Source organism: Anolis carolinensis, chromosome 1 (genome assembly GCF_035594765.1).
Source record: "Anolis carolinensis isolate JA03-04 chromosome 1, rAnoCar3.1.pri, whole genome shotgun sequence".
In the NCBI taxonomy this organism is placed as follows: Eukaryota; Metazoa; Chordata; class Lepidosauria; order Squamata; family Dactyloidae; genus Anolis; species Anolis carolinensis.
Window position 1 is genome coordinate 361968 of NC_085841.1, and position 15146 is coordinate 377113.

Here is a 15146-nt window from a genome sequence, read left to right on the forward strand (position 1 = left end):
CTTACAAGCTTAGAGGCGCGGTCTTCTTATTGGTCGTCGCCAAGCTAATTTCGCCATTGGCCTGACGTTTTCCCCGGACGTCTCCTGGGATTGGTCGGCCAGGGAGAAAGAGGCGGGCCTTCCCGAGCGTGGGCCGGTTGGATTGGTGGATTTTATGAGGGAGCCTCCTGAGGAGAGAAGGAGCCAGAGAGCGAGGGAGAGAAGAAGGAGAAGCGGCGGCAGAAGCGGCGGAGGAAGAAGAGCAGGCCCGCGGGGAAGTAAGTAAGCGTCTGCACTGCAGAATTAACGCGGTTTAGCCCCTCTCTCCCTCTGCATGGCCTCCTGGGAGTTGTAGTTTGCAGAGGCAAAGTGAATGGTCTTGTATTGGTATGGAAAGCATTATTATGAATATAATATAATAATATAATTGTTATTTAATAATTTCCACACACATATGAATATAATATAATAATATAATTATATTAAAATATAAATAATATAATTGTTATTTAATAATTTCCACACACACACATATATATGTGTGAATTATTATGAATATAATATAATAATATAATTATCTTAATATAAATAATATAATTGTTATTTAATAATATCCACATATACATATGGGAATTATTATTAATATAATATAATAATACAATTATATTAAAATAATATAAATAATATAATTGTTATTTAATAATATCCACACATACATACATATATATAGGAAGTATTATGAATATAATATAATAATCTTAACATAATATAAATAATATAATTGTTATTTAATAATATCCACACATACATATATATATATATGGGAATTATTATTAATATAATATAATAATACAATTATATTAAAATAATATAAATAATATAATTGTTATTTAATAATTTCCACACACACATAAATATATGGGAATCATTATGAATATAATATGATAATATAATTATATTTAAATAATATAAATAATATAATTTTTATTTAATAATTTCCACACACACACACATATATATATATATGGGAATTATTATGAATATAATATAATAATATAATATTATTAAAATAATATAAATAATACAATTGTTATTTAATAATTTCTACACACACACACACATATGGGAATTATTATGAATATAATATAATAATATTAAAATAATATAAATAATATAATTGATATTTAATAATTTCCACACATACACACACACACACACATATATATATGGGAATTATTATGAATATAATATAATAATACAATTATATTAAAATACTATAAATAATATAATTGTTATTTAATAATTTCCACACACACACACACACACACATATATATATATATATATATAAAAATAGGAAGTATTATGAATATAATATAATTGTTATTTAATAATTTCCACACACACACACAAATATAGGAAGTATTATGAATATAATATAATAATATAATTGTTATTTAATAATTTCCACACACACACACACACACATATATATGGGAATTATTATTAATATAATATAATAATATAATTATATTAAAATAATATAAATAATATAATTGTTATTTAATAATTTCCACACACACACACACATATATATAGGAAGTATTGTGAATATAATATAATAATATAATTGTTATTTAATAATTTCCACACACACACATATATAAGGGAATTATTATGAATATAATATAATAATATAATTATTATCTTAAAATAATATAATTGTCATTTAATAATATCCATATTTGTATGCATATAGATATAGATGGAAATTATTATTAATTTACTATAATAATATAATTGTTATTTAATAATTTCTACACACACACACACACATATAGGAATTATTATGAATATAATATTATAGTATAATTGTTATTTAATAATTTCCACAAACATATATATATATATGTATGGGAATTATTATGAATATAATATAATAATATAACTTATATTAAAATAATAGAATTAATTATATATACGTTTTTAAGGTTTTTATAATGTGTTTTAACAATGTTATTAATAGATCTGTTTATATTGTTTTGTTTTTATGATTGCATTTTGGGCATTAAATTTTGCCAATTTTTGTAAGCCGCCCTGAGTTCCCTCGGGTGAGAAGGGCGGGGTATAAATGTTATAAATAAATAAATAAATGTCATTTAATAATATCCATATTTGTATGCATATAGATATAGATGGAAATTATTATTAATATACGATAATAATATAATTGTTATTTAATAATTTCCATCTATATATGTGTGTGTGTGTTTGTGTGTCTGTGGAAATTATTATTAATATAATATAATTGTTATTTAATAATTTCCATCTATATATGTATGTGTGTAAATTATTATTATTATTATTATTATTAATATAATATTTATTAATTCACACACACATATATATAGAAATTATCAATATAATATAATTGTTATTCATTGATATAATAATTAATTTAATTTTTAAAATTTTTATTATATTTTATGAACCTATTTTTTTTAGGGTTTTAAATAGTATTGCATGGGTTTTATTGTAAGCGGCTGCTTTGAGTCTCTGTTTTTTAGAGAGAAAAAGCGAGATATAAATATTAAATAATATTTTATATAATATATATGGGCCCAGTTTACCTGTCCGAATCCTCTCCCTCTATGAACCACAGCAGAGATTAAGATCTTTCGGGGAGGTCCTGCTCTTGGTCCCACCACCGTCACAAGTGCAATTGGCAGGGACAAGAGACAGGGCCTTCTCAGTGGTGGCCCCTTGGCTATGGAACTCCTTCCCTGGTGAGATTAGATCAGCCCCCTCCCTCCTGTCCTTTAGAAAGATGGTCATGACCTGGCTGTGGGACCAAGCCTTTGGGTCAGGGCAATAACAGCAGCAATAGGGCGGCTGACTTGTGATGGTTTTAAATAATGGTTTTAATGTGAAGATAACTCATTTTAATGTTTATGTATATTTATGGTTTATTTTATGTTCCGACATTGAATGTTTGCCGTATTCTTGAGAATAGATCAAAGGGGTTTTAGCCAGTGGATTTCCCTCCCAACTCCAGATTTTGCAGTCGTACATTATGAGATGCCTCAGATACCTTCAGGATATATATATATATATATATATATACACACACACACACACACACACACATACATACATATACATACATACGTACATACATACATACCTTCAGGATATATATATATATATATATATATATATTGGAAATTGTATCAGGGTGTGTGTGTATAATAATTTTATTTCTTACTTGCCTCTCTTCATGGCTCAAAGCAGGTCACAGCACAGTCAAAATAAGCAAACATTACACAAATTATATTATTATAATATGTATTTATACCCCGCTTTAGCTCTCCCGAAGGAGACTCAAAGCAGCTTGACATAAAAGCATCAGCATATAATTTAAAATATACAAATATGCAAACATTATAATAGAATTAAACATAAACAGCACTAAGGAAATTCACAGTTAAAATCCATCAAAATAGTTAAAATATAAACACACATATTAAAATGTATTTTTATAAAAGATATATCCTGAACGTCATTGTATACAGGTAGCCCTCAAGTGATGAACAATATTGATTCTTTAGATTTGTTCTTAAATTAAATTTGTGTGTAATTCGGAACAGGGATATTTCTTAAGTCTGATTCCAGCCAGATATACAGTAGAGTCTCACTTATCCAAGCTTCACTTATCCAGTGTTCTGTATTATCCAACACAGTCTGCCTTTTAGTAGTCATTGTTTTTGTAGTCAATGTTGCAATGTTTTGGTGATAAATTCGTAAATACAGTAATTGCTACATAACATTACTGTGTATTGAACTGCTTTTTCTGTCAGTTTCTTGTAAAACATGATGTTTTGGTGCCTAATTTGTAAAATCATAATGTAATTTTATGTTAATTAGACTTTTTTCTTAATCCCTCCTTATTATCCAATATTTTCACTTATCCAATGTTCTGCCGGCCCGTTTATGTTGGATAAGTGAGGCTCTACTGTATATATATTGTAGCTTTGGAAAGCATTGGGAAAGGTGAACATCCCTGTGGGGTTTCTTTTGCTGTTTTGTGCCCATTTGGAAGATTTCTCCTCACTTCGTCCCTTGATAATTGGATTTTGAAAAATGGTCAATAAAGGATTTGAGATAAAGCTTCAGTAGAGACCCTTTTTCTCCATGATAATAACTCTTCCAAAAGTGAATTTTTCTTCCAAGGCGTAGATTTCTCTCACTTCATGTTTTCTCAGTTTGCAAGTCGGATGTTTGTAAGTTGGGGACTGCCTATCCACAATTTAATACACAATACAGAAAATGCCCTGGCTCAATGCTGTGCAATCCTGGGAGTTGTAGTTTGGCAAGGCAGTAAGACCTAGAGACTGACAGAGAGACAGGCAGAAGTAATACAAAGCCTTGGATCATTTACACAGAGAGTTGAATGTTCTTGGAAACACAGCATCGTGGAGCTCAAAGAGACTCCCTTCTTCTGTCTGTTCTCCTATGGACCAAAGCCAGGCTGAAATATCAATAAAAGGCAGGCAGAAACAGCTAAAGGCCCTGTGAAACTACAATTCCCGGTTGTATAGCATTGAACCAAAGTAGTTCAAAGTATAGGTGCAAAAGTGTGCATTCATTTAGCACAATGGATATGCCCCTTGAGTTGCTTCTGCATCTGCAAAAGAGACTACAAGGTTTGTTCCTAATGCAACAAGCACTAATAATAATTCTTACATTTCTTTCCTCAAGGATAGAAGTGGGGTACAACATAGTTAAAATACATGTCTAAGTACTTAAGTGCGATCCAGGAGGTGCTAATAATTCTCAGGCCCCTTCTACACTGCCCAATACAGTGTTCCCTCACTTCCAGGATCACCCACAATAAGTGAAAATTCGCAAAGTAGGGACACTATATTAATTTTAATATTTATACACTGTTTTAGTAGTTGTACACTATTTTAAGTCTTTATCAACCAATTGTGTGCTGATAAATCGCCTCCTTCTCCTCTCGTTGCCGCTTGGGCTTCTTTTCTCTCCCTTTGGCTTCTGCTTCCTCCCTTCCTTAGGCTGTAAATTGTAATTTTTTATGATTTATAATATTATTTTGGATTTTATTGAAAAACCGCGAAACAGTGAATCCGCGAAAAGTGAAACGCGAAGTAGTGAGGGAACACTGTACAATCCAGATTATCTGCTTTGAACTGGATTATATGACAGTGTAGACGCAGATAATAATAATAATAATAATAATAATAATAATAATAATAAAACTTTATTTATACCCCGCCACCATCTCCCCAATGGGGACTCGGGGCGGCTTACATGGGGCCATGCCCGGGAAAAATACAATATAACACAATATAAAAACAACATATCATAATACAACAACAATACAATAAAGAATCATATACAGTACAACACAAAATCCAAAGAGCAATATAACAGGGCAGGCCGCACTAACACTCAGTTAAAACTCGGGGTGAGAGAAGGATAAGAAAAAGGATAAGAATAAAACCACAGGGAACTAAGGAAAAGATAGCAATTCAAAGCACATTATGTGGATTGTTTGCTTTGATAATCTGGATTATATGGCAGTATAGAAGGGGCCTCAGAGGGCTTTGCTTCCAGTCGTTTAGCCATTTTGGTAGACACATTCCAGCTAGTCAATATCCTTCCTGAATTGTAATGCCCATAATTGGACACAGTATTGTTCAGTAGCTAGCTTTCTTACACAGCCAAACCCCAGTGCAATGCCCTGGCTCAGGGGCTTCTCTTTTGGGGCTTTTCTTTCCAATCCCCCATCAAAACCCTGGCCAGGGCGGCCGCAGAGATCCCTGGCGTGTTACCTGGGTGAATCAGCACCAGTTGTCAGTGGACAGCACTGTGCACGGCCTCCGGCTCCTTAAGCCTTGGGGAAAGTCCTGTCCCGGTGCGAAAGAGAGGGACTGTGTGTTTCAGAGGAGAGTCCTGGTTCTTTCTTCCAGGTGGGAGGCCCTGGATTAAACGATCAGGGAACCCTTGGGGGCCAGACTGCTTGGCTCTTTCCCAAATAGCCAGCCAGAACTTGCTGTTGCCACCACCCCTATCCTGAAGAAGGAAGGAGGGAAACTGATCATATTGTAAGATTATCCCGGAGCTTTAATAGTAATGATAATAATAATGCATTTTATTTCTTACTTGCCTGGCTTTCCCTAAGGCTTGAAGCAGGGTACAGCATAGGTTAAAATCTATATATATAAAAGAGTGATGGCATCAGGGCAGCGGACAAAACAACAAAACTACAGGCCCCCCAACCTCGAAGTTTGACAACACAACCCATCATTCACGGCTCTAGGTTGATACAACAAAAAGGAAAAGAAAAATAAAGTCCTAATTACAGGGAGAGGAATAATAGTTTTTATCCAATTGCTGCCAGTTTGAAGGCTAAGCTCCACCCACTTGGTCTCCTAGCAACCTACTCAGCCCAGGGGACAGGCAAAGTTAGGCCTCACTTAGGCCTCTTCCACAGATTATCAGATTTTAACTGGATTATATGGCAATGTAGACTCAAGGCCCTTCCACACAGCTATATAACCTATTTAGAATCTTATATTATCTACTTTGAACTGGATTATCTTGACTCCACATTGCCATATAATCCACTTCAGTGTACATACTAAACATAAAGACAACCATACAACAGACATTCAATACCACCACTACCTCAACAATTTCTCACCAACACCACCAGACAACGCCACAGCAAGGCGTGGCCGGGCACATCTAGTATAATATATAACTGAAAACACAATTTAAAATACGTCGATTAAAATACATAACTTTAAAAATGTTCTAAGTATCTCACAACGGAGCCCCGGTGGCGAAGTGTGTTAAAGCGCTGAGCTGCTGAACTTGCAGACCGAAAGGTCCCAGGTTCAAATCTCGGGAGCAGCTTGAGCGCCCACTGTTAGCTCCAGCTTGTGCCAACCTAGCAGTTCGAAAACATGCCAATGTGAGTAGATCAATAGGTACCGCTCCGGCGGGAAGGTAACGTCGCTCCTTGCAGTCATGCCGGCCACATGACCTTGGAGGTGTCTACGGACAACGCCGGCTCTTCGGCTTAGAAATTGAATTGAGCACCAACCCCCAGAGTCAGACATGACTGGACTTAACGTCAGGGGAAACCTTTACCTTTACCTTTTATCTTACAACAGTGAAGACTAGTGTGCCTTCTCTTCCTACTGTTCCTCCCATTGGATTCCCAAGGGAATTCTTAACTGAACAGACGGAAGCCTGTACATTTAGTACTGACCCAACTACCTTAGTTGCAAGTCTTTGTTGTTGGTGGTGGTTATTTTTAAAGCCAGAAATGGGATAACTGAAAGTGCTGCTTTATTGTGAATTTGTGCCCAGTTGTGCCCAATAATTGTACTTATGCAAGCTGTGTGCTACATAAATACAGAACTATATTTCATTACTCTCTTTCTGGAAGTTTACAAAGCTGAAGAGTTAGATCTGTGTTTAGTGGGTCGGGGATTCTTTCAGAAGTAAGCAGTTATTCAAACTGTATCCAGGATTTGCACTGGGACATGTATGTGTGCATGTGTGTGTATACGATGGGTGGTGGTGATGGGATTAGCCTCTTGGAAATAAGATCCACATTGTTTGGTGTTGGCAAGGCTCTGGTCACTACCATGTTGACATGGGGTATCTGAACAGTCCGTTTTCTTCTGGAGTGGAAAAACTTCGTAGTACACTTCCTTTTGGAGAGGAAAAGTTATTGGGTGGGATGATTATGCTCTCATAGGAGCAGCGTAAAGATGAAGGAGAAGTTTGAGAAGAGAAGGAAAGCAAGGAATGGGAAATTCTAGAAAGCAGAGGTAAAGATAGTGCAAACTGAGAAGGATGAATCCAAAGATGGTTAGTAGATACGTGTTCCTTGTTGTCCCTGCCATTTATACATATATGTATGGATAAAGAGGACACAAAAAGAAAAGAAAAAAACAAAACAAAAACAAAAAACTAAACCAACCCCCCCCCAAAAAACAAAACAAAAACAAAAATGAGCAAAAGCAGGGTCCAACAAAAAAGGTATATACAATGACTTCCATCTCATACACAGTTACTTTGAAAAAAATTTGGATTACTTTTTCTTGTTTCTTGTCTTGTTAGTGTCAGCATCTTCTTACTCTCGGTCCATGTTTAACCAACCTTCTGTTTAAATTAACACCTTCATTTGCTCTTCTCTCAAATAATTTTTTATCAAGTCCGAGTTAGTTTGTTTTTTTGGTCTGCCAACGTTATCTTTTAATAAATATGTCAATATGTTGTAATTCCGTTTTTCGGCACCCTATGATTTAGGCTTCTCCTTCTGTCACCCCTGCAGGTGTAGGACTACCTGCCAATCCTTTCCTCATATCTTCCCAAGATCTCTTTGTCTAGGGGAGGAAGGGACGATGCAGAGATAGGCATCTTTAACTCTTGAGTTCTTCCATGCGGCTCTGCACTTGTTAAAGTGTCTCCTAGTTCACGCAGTACTGGACACACGTGGGTGCCACGAGTCAAGAAGGAGATGGACAGGGTGTAAGGTGTCCAGAGAAGGCCCACCGAAAGGGTCCAAGGTCTGGAAGCCCCGAATCCCTCTGAGGAGCAGTTTAGGGAGCTGGGGATGATCAACTTGGAGAAAAGAAGGCTGAGAGAAGGGGATCTGAGAGCTATGTTTCAATATCACAATGAGGAGAAGGGAGCAGGCTTGCTTTTTTACTACTGTAAAGGCCAGGACACAATAGAGCAATGAATTCAAATTGCAGGAAAATAAGTTCCAAGTCGGTACTAGGAAGAACCTCCTGAATGTGAAATATAGACCGCCATGGAGTCCAGTGGAGTCTCCTTCTTTAAGCAGAGGCCATCTGTCAGGAGGTCCTTGATTGTGCCTTCCTGCCTGGCAAGATAGAATCATAGAATAGTAGAGTTGGAAGAGACCTCATGGGCCATCCAGTCCAACCCCTGCCAAGAAGCAGGAAATCGCATTCAAAGCACCCCTGACAGATGGCCATCCAGTCTTTGCTTCAAAGCCTCAAAAAAAAGGAGCCTCCACCACAATCCAGGGCAGAGAGTTCCACTGCCGAACAGCCCTTCTCACAGTGAGGAAGTTCTTCCTGATGTTCAGGTGGAATCTCCTTTCCTGTAGTTTGAAGCCCTTGTTCCATTGCGTCCTAGTCTGCAGGGCCGCAGAAAACAAGCTTGCTCCCTCCTCCCTATGACTTCCCCTCACGTATTTATACATGGCTATCATGTCTCCTCTCAGCCTTCTCTTCTGCAGGCTAAACATGCCCAGCTCTTTAAGCCGCTCCTCATAGGGCTTGTTCTCCAGACCCTTAATCATTTTAGTCGCCCTCCTCTGGACGCTTTCCAGCTTGTCAACATCTCCCTTCATCTGCGGTGCCCAAAATTGGACACAGTGTGATTCCAGGTGTGGTCTGACCAAGGCAGAATAGAGGGGGAGCAGGACTTCCCTGGGTCTAGACTCTATTCCCCTGTTGATGCAGGACAGAATCCCATTGGCTTTTTTAGCTGCCGCATCACATTGCTGGCTCATGTTTAACTTGTTGTCCACGAGGACTCCAAGGTCTTTTTCGCACACACTGCTGTCAAGCCAGGCGTCCCCCATTCTGTATCTTTGATTTCCATTTTTTCTGCCAAAGTGAAGTATCTTGCATTTGTCCCAGTTGAACTTCATTTTGTTAGTTTCGGCCCATCTCTCTAGTCTGTCAAGATCGTTTTGAATTCTGCTCCTGTCTTCTGGAGTGTTAGCTATCCCTCCCAGTTTGGTGTCGTCTGCAAACTTGATGATCGTGCCTTCTAACCCTTCGTCTAAGTTGCTAATAAAGATGTTGAACAGAACCGGGCCCAGGACGGAGCCCTGTGGCACTCCACTCATGACTTCTTTCCAAGATGAAGAAGACGCATTGGTGAGCACCCTTTGGGTTCGTTCTCTTAGCCAATTACAGATCCACCTAACCGTAGTTTTGTCTAACCCACATTTTACTAGTTTACTAGATGGCCCTTGGGGTCTGACTCTACAATTCCTCTGTCATTGTCTTGCACTTGGACCTGGTAAAGAAGAATCCTTCTTGACCTCCTGCTGAGAACTGGAGATACCTTGCTCTAGGGGGCAATGGTTCCCAACCTTTAGACATGCAGACATTTGGGACTTCAGCACCCGGGAACCCCAGCCAGATTAGCCAACTGTCAGGTATTTTGGAATCTGAAGTCCAAAACATCTGGATCAAGGCTGGGAGCCACTGTTCTAGGGAGTCAAAATGCTATCCAAGGTCAGGGAAGTGGTTGGCGCAGACCTTGTTTGGCAGAGAAAATGTTGGGCTCGTGCGTGTGAGAGTGTGTTTCTAGTAGAAATCTGTACTCGATCACTTCCGTGTGTGAGAAGAGTTGTTTCACATTCATTTGAACTGCTCAGCTGATTTCCAAAGCATTTCAGTCTTGTTTGAGTGGCCCCTTAATACCCCTGATTATGCTCTCCCGCATCACGTCACAACGTTCTTGTATCAAATTTAATCTTATTAAGACTAAGCTTCATAAGGATGGCAAATTCTCATGGAAAGAAGCCTGCCTCCTCTTGTTGCAGGGAGCTGAGGAAGTCGACACAAAAGTCTGCCTTGAGCACTAACTGCAAACCAATAAATATTCTCAGATTCTATATTGTTGGTGGTTCTACATCATCGTAAAACAAAATTCATATGCAAGGTAGGGCATACAGTACTTGTATACCTAGCCTTTTCTTTGTTTTGAGCAGACTGCTTAGCTTGATTTCAGTAAGGGCTTCAGCAGGGTCCCACAAGATATTTTTACAGACAAGTTGGGAATGATAGGCTAGATCAGTGATGGCCAATCTATGACACACGTGTCAGCACTGACATGCCTAGCCATTTTTGCTGACACGCTGCTGCGTGTAGATTGATTGGATGACTATGTCTTTTGTGGCCAAATTTGGTGTGATTTGGTCCAGTGGTTTTGTTGTTTACTCCATGGGAATTATGCACATTACATTATCATTATATCATTCTATTATTATTCTATTATTATTGTAGTATATTATCATATTATTACTATTATGTAATTATTATATTATTCATTATTCATGACTACATTGAAACTAGAATAGAGAGAAATCAGCGTGGAAACTGCAAGAGGTACCATAGATTGTTGTACATGGAAATAATGTTAGTAAATAGTTTTTGATTTATTAAATATAGTTATATATTACAATTATACATTTTTGTTATTTAAACTATACATATTGTGAAATTATGGTGACACACCACTCAAGTCATGCTAGGTTTTTTTTTGTGAATTTTGACACACCAAGCGCAAAAGGTTGCCCATCATTGGGCTAGATCATGCTACAGATGGGTGGATTTGTGAGCGATTGGCCAGTTAAACCCAGAAAATGCTTGCTGGGGTTCAGTCTAAAAGACATGGATGATGAAATCAAAGGCTTGCTGATCACATTTGGAGATGGGACCGCATTTGGGTCAAAGGCGTAGCCAATGCACCAGAGGATAGGATCAGACTTTAAAAATGACCTTGATGGAGTGCAGAGCTGGGCTGAAATGAATAAAACACATTTTCTACAGGGATAAATATAAGGTATTACATCTAGGTGGCAAAAATTAAAGGTACAGACAGATATATCCGGCCCTCTGGATTTACAACTTGACAGTATTTTTAAAAAACCACAAATATCTCAAGGGATGTCATTTGGTAGATAGAGGGAGCTTGTTTTATGTTTTTCCTAGAACTCGAACCAGTGGTTTCACATTTCAAGAAAATAGCTTCTCACTAAAATGTGATAGAAAACTATTTTTTTGCAATAAGAGCCGATTGAAAGTGAAATAGATGACCTTGGAGAGCAGCGGGCTCTTTGTCTTTGGAGACCTCTAAACAAAGTTTGGATGGGCATTTTTTGAGAGTGCTTGAGCTCAGTGACTGTTGCGGTTCTTTCTAATGCTAAGATTCTGTGATTCTGCACTAGGAAGTTCTGCCTAGAATAGCAGTGTTTCCTTTTGACTGTATGCGTATTTTAGTTTTGTTTTTAGCAAGTCTTCGGTCTAAAATACATGCATTGTTGAGGTCAGTTCTTTGGGTTATTTGCTCTTTTCCAAGATAGTGGCCGTTGGATGTGCCCATGGATGCGAACACTGGGTTTAATCTATCATGGAATTCCACTTTCTGTTGAAAATTGTTCTTTTTTCTTGAACACTAACCAGATGCCAGTAACCTGTTTCAAAACTGAGCTCTAGAATTGTTTTTAGGCTGCTCTCACTGTGAAGAAGTTTCTTCTAATGTTCATTCGAAATTGACCTTCTTGTCCTTTCAAGCACCCGGACCTGTTCTCGCCCTTCAGGGCAGCAGGGAGTAAACCTAACTCCTTCAAAGCCGCTTTTCGTCTCCTTTGTTTGGAGAAAAGGCGGGGTATAAATAAACATCATCATAATAATTCTCTCTGGGCAACCCTTGAAGTACAGCATTTAAAGAACATGATTGTGTCCGCCCTCCTTTGATTTTACAGGTTTTGTTCTCCATCCCGCTTCTCTTCCTCGTTGCTCATCTCTGAACCACCTTGTCTATATCCTTAAAAACAGGTGCCCAAAACTGAAGGTAAGGCTCTGGGTGAGACCTGATCAGCATAGACTATGGGGGGCCATCACCTTCCTCAGCTTGGAAACTATGCTTCCGTTAATACAGACTGGAATAGTGTTTGCCTTCTTTGCTGCAGTGTCACACTCTTGGTCTCATGTTAAACAATAATCCCAGTGTCCCTTTTTAATGTTATCTAATAAGGTGATCCATAATTAGAAGAAATTATTGTTGCTGCTGCTGCTGATATTAGAGTCACAAACCAATGTGGTATTGCCAGGCCATCATCTCTGTTAATTTTTTTAAGTACCATATGTCCAAAATTTATGGTACTTAAAAAGAAAAGTTACCATCCCAGAAAAAGTCATATGGGTATAGGCGGTTTTCTGTTGATAAATGGTGCAAAGAAGAAGGAGAAATCCTATTTTGAGTGATTTTATGTTCCTGTGAGCACAGGGACTTGTATGTTAAATTCCATTTTAATATCAGTGTGTTGTAGATGTTAAATTGCATTGATTTTTACTGATATTGTGAGCTGCTTTGCATCTTGGTCAAGAGATAACAGTGAAAGAATAATATTACACAAAAATACTCTTTTTTGGGGGTGCAGACTACGTTAAGAGTACTTGTTGGGGGGCTATTTTGAACCTCCAGCTCAGAGTGTTTTTGCTTGTGCCCTTGAAACACAAAGGACGAGTGTTCTGCAAGAAGCCTCACAAAGCATTTCTGGGAACGGGAGTTCCTTCTGAGCAGGGTAGGAAGCCTCATGAGGTGCTTCCAGAGCTGACGGATGTCTCTTGTTTTATGTGCTGGATGTCTCTTTTTCAAGGCGGAGGCTCCGGTTGTGTTTGGCCATCTGCTTCTCAAACGGCTGCCAAGTTACAGCTTACCTGGTGGTGCAGTGTTTCTGGGGCAATGCAGCTGGCCCTGAAGAGGGCATTTGGGGGAACCTCCATAAAAGGTCGGCTGGCCTTTCATTTTCTGAAGCCCCCCTTTGCACCTCCCACATGGATTTGCATCATATTGTCTGCATGTGGCTTGTCTTCACTTCTGGACTGGGAAATGCTTTGTTAAAGCCTGCATTCAGTCTCTGCAGTCCATGGAAGGAAGGCCCCAAGCAGGTTGAACAGCACAGGGATCTACACAGGATCATACCCTGTTTCCCTTAAAATAAGACATCCCCAGAAAATAAGACCTAGTAGAGGTTTTGCTGAATTGCTAAATATAAGGCCCCCCCGAAAGTAAGACCTAGCAAAGTTTTTGTTTGGAAGCATGCCCGTCAAATAGAACACCAGAGCATGCAGGATTGGTAAATGTCTGTACCATAGAGTGTTGTACATGGAAATAATGGTAGTAACAAGAAATTCTTGATAGGATTCACAGTTTGTCTGCTTATGCTGGTTTATGATGACAACTACTGTACAGTATATAATAAATGTTCATTTTTTTTGTTCAACAATAAATGTGAATTCTTCTTCATGGAAAAATAAGACATCCCCTGAAAATAAGACCTAGCGCATCTTTGGGAGCAAAAATTAATATAAGACACTGTCTTATTTTCGGGGAAACATGGTAGCCTGGGCCTTTCTGCTCTGTTCAACATCTTTATCCATGACTTGGATGATGGAAAGGAGGGCATTACATTGTTACACTATGCAACAAAATGCGGGGAAATAGGTTTCTGGTTTGAAAGTGTTATCTTCTATTTAATTGTGTGGCACTTACTTTGAAAGTAATTATTCTACTTCAGAAATTTCATTATTTATTTATTTATTTATTTATTTATTTATTTATTACATTTCTACCCCACACTTCTCACCCCTCAGGGGACTCAGGGCGGCTTACAATATAAACATATACATCAAAACAATTTATATCACATTTAAAAATCCATTTAGATTAAAAATTACATTAAAATTAAGAGCTTACATTAAAACACCTACATAGTTATACATGTAAATATACATTCAGGCGCATTTCAAGTCCAAGTAGGGGCAATCAGTGAGTTCACCCTTGAAAACTGCTGCTGCAGTCCACGCATTTGAACTCTGTTGTGCTCAGATTCCAGTGTTACCTCTCGTAATTTTTTTCTCGCTTTCAAGCCTCAAATGTCGCTCTTCCTCCAACTCATGTGTCAACTTCTCACGCATTGTTTTGCCCCTCTTACTTCGTGCAACTTCCTGCTGCAGCCGAGCCACAGACAGCTTCTCCCTCCATTTTTGTGGCTGCCACAATCTATGTTAAATTGGTTGATACTCTATGAGATATTCATTGAAAAACTAGAGCAAAATGCGATGCAGGATGTCCTGCAAAAAGAAAGTTTAATAAACCTTTTCCATATTTTTATGATAGAACCAATTGGGAAATGACATTTCTAACCCAAGAACAAAAATCATGTTACATTATCACATTTGCAGATGATACCAAAGTGGGAGGGATTGCTAATACCCAAGAGGACAGGTTCAGGATGGTAAATGACTTGAACAGATTATTTATTTATTATTTATTTATTTACAGCATTTA

General features: G+C 37.8%; 1 protein-coding gene across 8 annotated transcripts in view; it reads left to right on the forward strand.

The window, feature by feature from the left end:
* The first annotated feature begins 125 nt into the window (after positions 1 to 125).
* Positions 126 to 15146, forward strand: part of dtnb (dystrobrevin beta) — a 219284-nt gene continuing 204263 nt past the window's right edge. For all 8 annotated transcript variants that reach the window (XM_062968863.1, XM_062968830.1, XM_062968834.1 and 5 more), the window contains exon 1: positions 126 to 257. The gene's annotated coding sequence lies outside the window, so the exon portion shown is untranslated. The remainder of the gene's footprint in view (positions 258 to 15146) is intronic.